Genomic DNA, 8,725 nt, shown 5'->3' with positions numbered 1-8,725 from the left:
CGCACACATCACACGCACACTTTTACTTTTTAAGTTATAATAAGTATTGCATTCAGCCACTGTTTTTTTCTCCTCAGTTGATATTCTGATTTTTGCCAGTTTTTGTGTAATTTGTTTTTGTTGTGCTTGTTTGATTTAGGTTTGGTGTTGTTTGTCGTTGTTGTTTGTTTAACACACACTCAAACACACACACACACACACACTAACCAGACACACACACCACCACCACCCCCACCACCACCACCACCACCACCACCACCACCACAAGAATAGGTTTACACTCACTTTTTCCTCCACGTTTTAATTTTGGCAATATCATTAACCCAGGATTGCAAAGCAGGGATCATTTGTCAATTTCATAACAACGTACATACAATTTCAGCTGGTTACTGCAATAAAATGTGCATCATCACAGGTTTCTGCTGGAATGACAGTGTCTTATGTGTCAACACAAAATACACACACACAAAATGGGTGTGGTGCTGCACGCCCCATAATAGATCCTAACTTCACCCTCTAAACCTCCCTGCAGATGCATGTTCTGTGCACAAAAATAGCCTTTTAAAATATGCAGTATACAAAATAAAAATGCAGACGACATTTCTACATTTGATGGGGGAGTTGTCCTGTATTAGAATTATTTATCAAATAATTAAAGTTAACCAAAGTATATGTAATAAAACCAAGGAGTCCTCTGTTAAGTAGCTCAAAACAATGATCGCAGCCCAGGGTGCTAACACAGTTAGGGTATGTTGTTCAAGACTTGGAAGGTCAAGGTTTTAAAGTATGCTTCAGTAACGGAATCTTATAACAAAGCTAAAACATTTACCACTGAAGCAAAACCATCTCTGAACAATTCAAAATTGTCACACGTACTAGTTTTACATTTTAAGGATCTTGCCAAGTGCATATCTTTTTATTGTGAAAAATTTGTATTGCAAACAAAAGAAAACACAATGTCTTGTGATCTGTAAATGTTCTTGATACTTAATACATTACAGGGAACCTTATAAATTGTTCAAGTGAAGTACTGTACAGCCTATTTAGCTTGTTCGTTTTCTCCCTTTAAGGTAATTTTGTCTCAACAATCATGTTATCTGCTACAAGTCTATAAACTGCTGTAAACCTTTGTAGATTCATGCCCTTCTGTGTGGGCACCTTCTTCTTCTTCCTCTTCAGTGTTCAGTGTTTGCATTTGGATGTGTGCTCTCTGGCCAAGTCTTGTTGCACAGGGGTGGCAAGGAAAGGCCACCCTCTCAGAACGTGTTGCAGAGTCTGTTCTTCCTACCCTAGCCACAGTCCGCTGTAGGTGCAAAACCTATCCTTTTGAGGTGTACCTTCAGACAGCAGTGTCCTGTGCGAAGGCGGAAGATGGCTCTCTGTTCTGTGTGAGTAAAATGGGGATATGGTCTTGAATGAGCTGGTATCTGTCTGTCTTTTTTTTGTTGATATAGACATCAAAGAAGCTCCAGCACCAGCCAAGTGTTGACTGTTTTCTTTATGCGTAACCTAGTCCTGGCAGCAGCTGTTGTCCATCTGTAAACAAGCAAGATCATTATTATAATATATTGATGGTGTATATGTTTTACCAGAAAGACGAGTAAAATACCACTTAATTTTTGTTTTAGTAATGAGGCATACATGCAGTTGAACGATCATATCTTGTGATATCTGCCCTCTGAAAAAAACCTACTATTCAAAATGTACTTTTACATCTTGTTTTTTTAACTTAGGCTTTTGAAGATCCACATTTACCACCCAAAAGGAGCCTGGCGATACTGGCATGCTTTAATTAAGATGACGTGTTACTCAGAAATAGTGCTTTTAGTTATGCGCTATAGAAATCTCCTTAATAAATAAATAAATACTGGTGGTGGTTCACTGCAAAGCATAACCTGATATGATTTCTTCATAGCACCTGACTGGAAATGAAGTTTCATACAATAAAAACTATACTGCGCCAGATTTACAGCAGTTCTGTTGAATTCACACAGTCAGAAAATTTCAAGGCTGTCCTCAACATTCTATGCTCACACACACACACACACGACTTGACTTCACTTAGGAAGGTTATGTGATGCTTAAATCATCTGTCTTGCCACTATTTCATCACAAGTAACCACTGTGTTTATTGCTGGTATGTGCCGGAGTGGAGGGATAGTCTTACCCCATGTAAAAAAAAAAAAATTAAAAAAAAAAGCCTGGCAGGTGATCTGAGATGCCTTTAATAACACAAAGCTGCCTCTGTAAACAATTCTGCTTTTACACATGCTATCCCTTAACTTGGATTCATACCAAAAATCAAGCCTAGCTTCATAGGAAACAGAATGTTACTTCAGCATTTAGAATTATGATCTTATTCCATGTACACGCCTTGGCAAATCTGACTCGATCACTACAGCAAGAAGTCAGTGTGTTGATTGTTCATATGTGACCAAGTTGAGGGATGAGCTTATCCTATGTTAAAGCCTGGCCTGAACTGAGACGGTGAAGAGAAGTAGTGTGCCTTTAATGACACAATGCTTTCTTTGTAAGCAATAGATTCAACATCTCAGATCTGGTCAGGCCTATACAAATGCCATCCCTCAACTTGGTTCATACAAAAATCATGTGCCTGGCTAGAGAGTGGGGATTTGTTGTTCTCTTTTTCGAAATCCAAAATAAGCAAAATCAGGTCTTAAAAAGGAGCAAGTCTTAAAATGGGAGTGAATTTACAGATGTTATGAACAAGAAGTCTGCGTAAACAGGGTCATTGATAGGAAGGAGTCTTAGATTGGGGTGTCTTAAAAGGGGCAGGGGTGGGGTGGTGTGTGTGTGTGGGGGGGGGGGGGGGGGGGGAGTCCACAGTAATGACCATAAAATAATCAAAATAATACTATTAGTAATCTTATTCTCTACCAAATTTCTAGAGGTCAAGGCAATGATACAGATTTTTTACTTGTGTCACTGTTAGTGTCATTCTATGAATAACAGACCAATAGAAAGAGAGAGAAAGAGAGCTCTGTGGTTTTTTTTTTTTACCTGGGTTCATGCTCAGTTGCTTGAAAATTGACTTGTCAGAGGTTCTTCTTCAGCCTTACACCCACATGCAAGAGAACTTGTACCAGATAATGAAATAAGTGAACTTTGAAGTGATTTTTGTAACATTTATGTTTTGTTTCTGGTTTTTGTTGTAAAGTGTTTATGATTGTGTTCTATTCCGTCAATGGCGTCATTCTGGTAATGATGTTGTTATTGCTTTTGTAAAGCGCTTTGTGTGTTCGAAAGCGCTATAGAAATCACCATTATTATTATTATTATTATTATTCATAATTAAAGCCCAATCATGTGGTTTAACCTACCTAGTCTTGAAAAGCCTGTCCGAGGAAACAGAACAAGCACCCTTCCGCAGACCTTCCTAACTGGAGAGTCTTGGTTGTAACCGCACACTTTCTAAAGTAGTCCATAAGCAGTTCCATGTGCCTATGTTTTCACTGGAACCAGCTCCTTTGTGTACCTGTGATCTGGATGAGCTGCAACACATAAAACTTTCATATGAACACTATGTCATAAGTACACCAGTTAGCATACATCAAACACTGAGGAGCATCACAAGATATGTTCTAAGGAGGTAACAACTATTGTCACAAAGTGTTTATGATACAGCCACAGGCACATGGCACTGAGTGGTCAATTGGTGAGGGGGGTGGGGGGGGGGGGGGCAGAAGTTCTGCTCAGTCTTGTCTACTGATACAACACTTTGTGGTGGTGTAAGGCAGGGAATCACACCCCAACCACTGGCCCCACCCACCTGGTGTCGAGTGCCTGAGGATACATCAGTCCCAGTCATGGCTGGCCCCCGGTTTGACCACACAACTGCCATGTATGGGTACATTTACTTTACAGTACAGATTAGTTTTCAATAGCAATGACATCATGGACACACACCTGCCCAACACTGACACTGACAGCAAAATCAGCGACCAAACGTGATAAAGAGTAACTAATCGTCACAAACATCAAAATGCTTTGCATTAATTTTCTTGAAGAGGTCATTCTTAACCAGATAATCATTTATAGGCAATTGAAGATTATTATTCCACCTACAGGCTATCACTCCTATGGCTGTTACTTGTAACACATTTCATTTCTTAAAATATGTTTTGTAAAGTACATAGATTTCACTAAAAGGCACATTCCTTCTCATGAAAACAATTTGGCTCACCGTCTCAGATCTGGTAGGGCTTTAAAATGGGATAAGACATGATCTCCAGGGGTCGACACTAACTTATTTGGCCTGGGGCCACACTGGCCCCAGAGATGGAAATTGCTGGGGCGGAAAAAAAAATCTGGGGCCCACTCTCAGTATTCACGTGCGGCAATGCATTGTCTGTTTTTCTTCATCGTACTGAAGCCAGGGAAATTCTTTCAACCATTTGACATTGAAATTACGACAGCGCTTCGCGCTTTTGGCTGCATCGGTCTCCTTTTTTCGTTTCTCTCCACCCTGTTCTTCATCTTCATTGCCATGTCTTTTTACACCAGGGATGTGTCGCCACATTTTGCGTTTGGCATTTGAAGGCGATACTTATCTCTCACGCTAAAGAGCGCAATCTGGGAGTTATTTCCCTTACGACATTGTCCTTCGACGATTTGAATGTGTTTTTTTTCTTGACTGCGGCATTGATCGTAACGCAAATTTCAGTGACGACTTTGACTGGCGATTTTTAGTGATTGGCTCTGCTGGCATTAGAATTTTCGGTTTGTCATTGTTGGAATTTATCCTGGGGCGGAGTGGGCCCCAAGCTTCGGCAATGTTTGGGGCGGAACACAAAACTCTGGGGCGTTCCGCCCCCCCGCCCCCGCTAGTGTCGAACCCTGATCTCTTAACTTGTTCACATACCCCAAAAAGTGCGATTGTGTTATGAATAAATGCTGTAAAAGCTACCTGTACTAGTTCATTAAAAAAACAAATCACAAAATGTCACTTCACCACAGCATGCAAACAGTGTGTTTATTTCTGGTATGTGTCTAAAGGCGGAGACAGAAGCACAACACAAAACCCTGTTTTCGACAAAAACACCATCTCAAAACGTCGGGGAAACACATGTTTTTAAAGAGGGGATGTCACATGCGAAACACACAGATGAAGCGGGGTGCGTGTTTTCACAGAAATATTGGTCAGTGTCAGCTTGACCCGTCCAGCTATCGCCCTGTGTTTGAGTTTGTAAACAACACGGCTGGCAGTGCCCACTGATACGGTCAGTGTCCACTGATACGGTCAGTGTCCACTGATACGGTCAGTGTCAACTTGACCCGTCCAGCTACCGCGCTGTGTTTGGGTTTGTAAACAACACGGCTGGCAGCGCCCACTGATATTATTGCCTCTCTTCAATCGTGACAGGATCCATACTCTAGTTAGGATTCATGGGTCCGATACTACCCTGAATCGGTACCACATCTGAGTCTGCCATTTTTTTCTATCTCCGTGGTGCCGGAAACCGAGTCACTTGAGTTGATCGTCCGCGTTCATTGGCTGACTACCAAAACGTGTTTTTAGATTTTAGAGCATGCTCTAAAACCCAAAACACGATGCAAAAACATGAAACAGTGTTTTCTGAAACGCGTTTTGGGGGATGTCACATGGGAAACACGCTGTTTTGTGTTTGTTTTGAAAGGAAACACTGTTTTGTGTTGTGAGTCTGACATGGCCTTAACACAGACACACACACACACACCATACACACATACACCAAAGCAACACAAAAGCCGAAAACATGCCTACCATCTAAATGAGGATATCCAGTTCCAACTGTCTTCTGCCAATATAACACTGCCAGAGACACCATGGTGTAGAAAGTCAGTTTAAAGAGAGACTACCTGGAAGAAAAATATATATAATAATAATAAAACACCCAGTGCAATAGACATACTTTCTCGTTAAAGGCTTACTTTACTATGTAAAAACATTTTGCTTCACAATCACAGTCTCAGATCTTGTCAGGCTTTTACTTGGGATAAGATCATCCCTCTACTTGGACGCATACCAACATAGATTAGCTTGAATGTTTGTGAAAATATCCCATATTTTGAGTTAACTCACCACAGCAAGCAGTCACTGAATATAATATTTTATTTTTTGGTATGTGGCCAAGATGGGAGACAGTGACCCACACTATAGTGACAAGGCAAGTGGGCCTTTAAATTGTAAACTGTTATATATATGTGCATTTTGACTTCTTCATAAATTATAACCCTGATGCAGGCAGTCATCAGTAGTGGTTTAGTACCTAGAATGAGAAAAGAATGAACTTGCAAGAAAGAAACTGAGTCAAAATCAAAATACCCTTTAAATTACATTAGATTCCACGGGGCAGACAGGGTTTGAAGTTAGAAAGCTCTGAAAATAACTCTGCTATTTGAAATTGACTAATAGTATTAACTTAACTTATAACGTCATACATGATACATGATACAAACAAATGAACTAAGGCTTTTGAAGATCCATATCCAATCCTGCTACACAAAGGCACAAGCAGAGGTTGAAATTGCCAGGGTCATTTTCCATCCCCATGTAGCCTGGATTTAATTACTGGCATGTTTTTTTTTAAAGAGGTGTGTCACTCAGAATGACTGGAGATGGTTCATTCAATGCAGAGCATAATATACCATTGATTTCTTCATGCCATCTGATTTGCCGGTGAATTCACAGGGCGAGAACAATTCAAGACTGGCCTCAACATTTTATGCTGACTGTAAATTGTAATTATATAATATATCCACCCTAGCTAACTGGTACACTAATCACTTGCTCTGGCGGACTTCTTTTTCCAACATCATAAATCTGTTATTTGTACTTTAGCCTTTTGTGGTAAAATATTCTCATTACCAGTTGCACTCACAATCTATTGCTAGTGTATTTTGGAAATGATCAAAAGCCTTACTTGTGTTCTATAACAGCACCATGTCACTGTTGCGGGAAGAATGAGGCAGGGCTTGGTAATAACTGAGACCTGCAAGTAAACAAAACATATTTAGAATCTCATCATGTGTTATTTTGTTATATCTATGTCATGAGGTCTTACATTGCAATAACAAACACACGCATAACTTAACTTAGCAAGGTGTTCTATGTGCTAAGAATAAGAGTAATTTTTTAATGAATTAACGCTGAAGAAGCTACTAGTTGCTTAAACAAATTCATAGCAAAATGTCACTTGATCACCACATCAAGCACACTGCATGTTCATTTCTGGTATGTATGCAAGTGGAGGGATGATCTTGTTCCATGTAAAATCCTAGCTCAGCTGATCTCTCTCAACTTGGATTCATACCACACATTAGGAGCCTGGCTGTTTCTGTTCAGTGGGCATTTCTCCATTTGTTTTATTTGAATGCATTTCTTAAAAAGAACACTTCCTCTGCACAGCAAGCAGTCAGGATGTTATATGAAGTCTTATATCGCGCGCGTATCTCCAGACTCGGACTCAAGGCGCAGGGATTTATTTATGCCGTGTGAGATGAAATTTTTTTTACACAATACATCACGCATTCACATCGACCAGCAGATCGCAGCCATTTCGGTGCATATCCTACTTTTTACGGCCTATTATTCCAAGTCACACGGGTATTTTGGGTGGTCATTTTTATCTTTGCCTATACAATTTTGCCAGGAAAGACCCTTTTGTCAAATCGTGGGATCTTTAACGTGCACACCCCAATGTAGTGTACACGAAGGGACCTCGGTTTTTCTTCTCATCCGAAAGACCAGCACTTGAACCCACCACCTAGGTTAGGAAAGGGGGGAGAAAATTGCTAACGCCCTGACCCAGGGTCAAAATCGCAACATCTCGCTTCTGAGCGCAAGTGCGTTACCACCCGACCACCCAGTCCTTTTTGTTCCAAATCAAACGTTGTTTTGCTCCAACCAAGACTGCAGATCTTGGCGAACATGTGGCATAAAAACTAGATTTGATGACCTTACCCGTACTCACCCTGAAAAGTGCCGATCTAGATTTTGCTATTTTAACAGAGGGGACAGAGGTTGTACCTCTCCTCATGCAGACACCGCATAACAAATATGTGTAACAAATCCAGTTGCAACACTGTAGTTTCATGGCTTAATTTCATTGACTGATTGAGTCAGCAGTAGTGAGTACTACATGTCATTATGATCATACCAGTATTAGTGAGTATTACAATTGGAGCAATCTGCAGAATTGTTACCAATACATCATCATAACAGGAATTCCTCAGTGCATGAGACATTGGTGTGTAGACATATAATACATAAATATGTAGATCTTTAAAACATTCAATGAGTCATGGGACTAAAAACTGCTAAAGCCTTATGTGGCAACATCACAAACAAACAAAATTAACCAACCCCAAATTATGTCAACCTCATGGCCCTTGTACTTGTAGTTCAAGTTGTACTGTTGTACTAGCCAACAGACATAAAAAGGAACTTAGCTCAGAAGGTGTTGATTGCTCTGCGTCATTATCAATATCATGATGCTGAGAGTCGAAATGCAGTTCAAACACAGACAGAACAAAATGGAATCTTTTAGTTTGAAATTGAATGAAAAAAAAAAGTATGGTCATGGTGTAGAAGTTTTGAACTTTAGCGTTGTAAATTCATTGCTCCGAATCAACTGCAATCTAACCCTCCGATTTATGTCCTAAGTCATTTACATACCTTTGGAGTTTTACGGAATGGGTATAACGTCCTTTCATCTAATCTAGT

The 8,725-nt window shown here is 40.2% G+C and overlaps 1 long non-coding RNA gene across 3 annotated transcripts; it reads right to left on the bottom strand.

Moving 5' to 3' along the window:
- Nucleotides 1-285: 285 nt before the first annotated feature.
- Nucleotides 286-8,720, bottom strand: LOC138954510 (uncharacterized). 3 transcript variants are annotated; one of them, XR_011451870.1, is made up of 5 exons: nucleotides 8,678-8,720; nucleotides 6,924-6,992; nucleotides 5,765-5,859; nucleotides 3,342-3,512; nucleotides 286-1,536 (listed from the first exon to the last, which is right to left on the bottom strand). It is a non-coding gene; the product is annotated as an uncharacterized lncRNA (long non-coding RNA). The 3 variants fall into 3 exon arrangements; XR_011451871.1 differs by lacking the exon at nucleotides 8,678-8,720 and adding an exon at nucleotides 8,366-8,384; XR_011451869.1 differs by lacking the exon at nucleotides 8,678-8,720 and having other exon boundaries at nucleotides 6,924-7,366.
- Between the last annotated feature and the right edge of the window lie 5 nt (nucleotides 8,721-8,725).

This window comes from Littorina saxatilis, unplaced genomic scaffold, assembly GCF_037325665.1.
Source record: "Littorina saxatilis isolate snail1 unplaced genomic scaffold, US_GU_Lsax_2.0 scaffold_1609, whole genome shotgun sequence".
In the NCBI taxonomy this organism is placed as follows: Eukaryota; Metazoa; Mollusca; class Gastropoda; order Littorinimorpha; family Littorinidae; genus Littorina; species Littorina saxatilis.
Note: the sequence above shows the minus strand (reverse complement) of the source record. Positions and strands in the feature narration are given on the sequence as shown.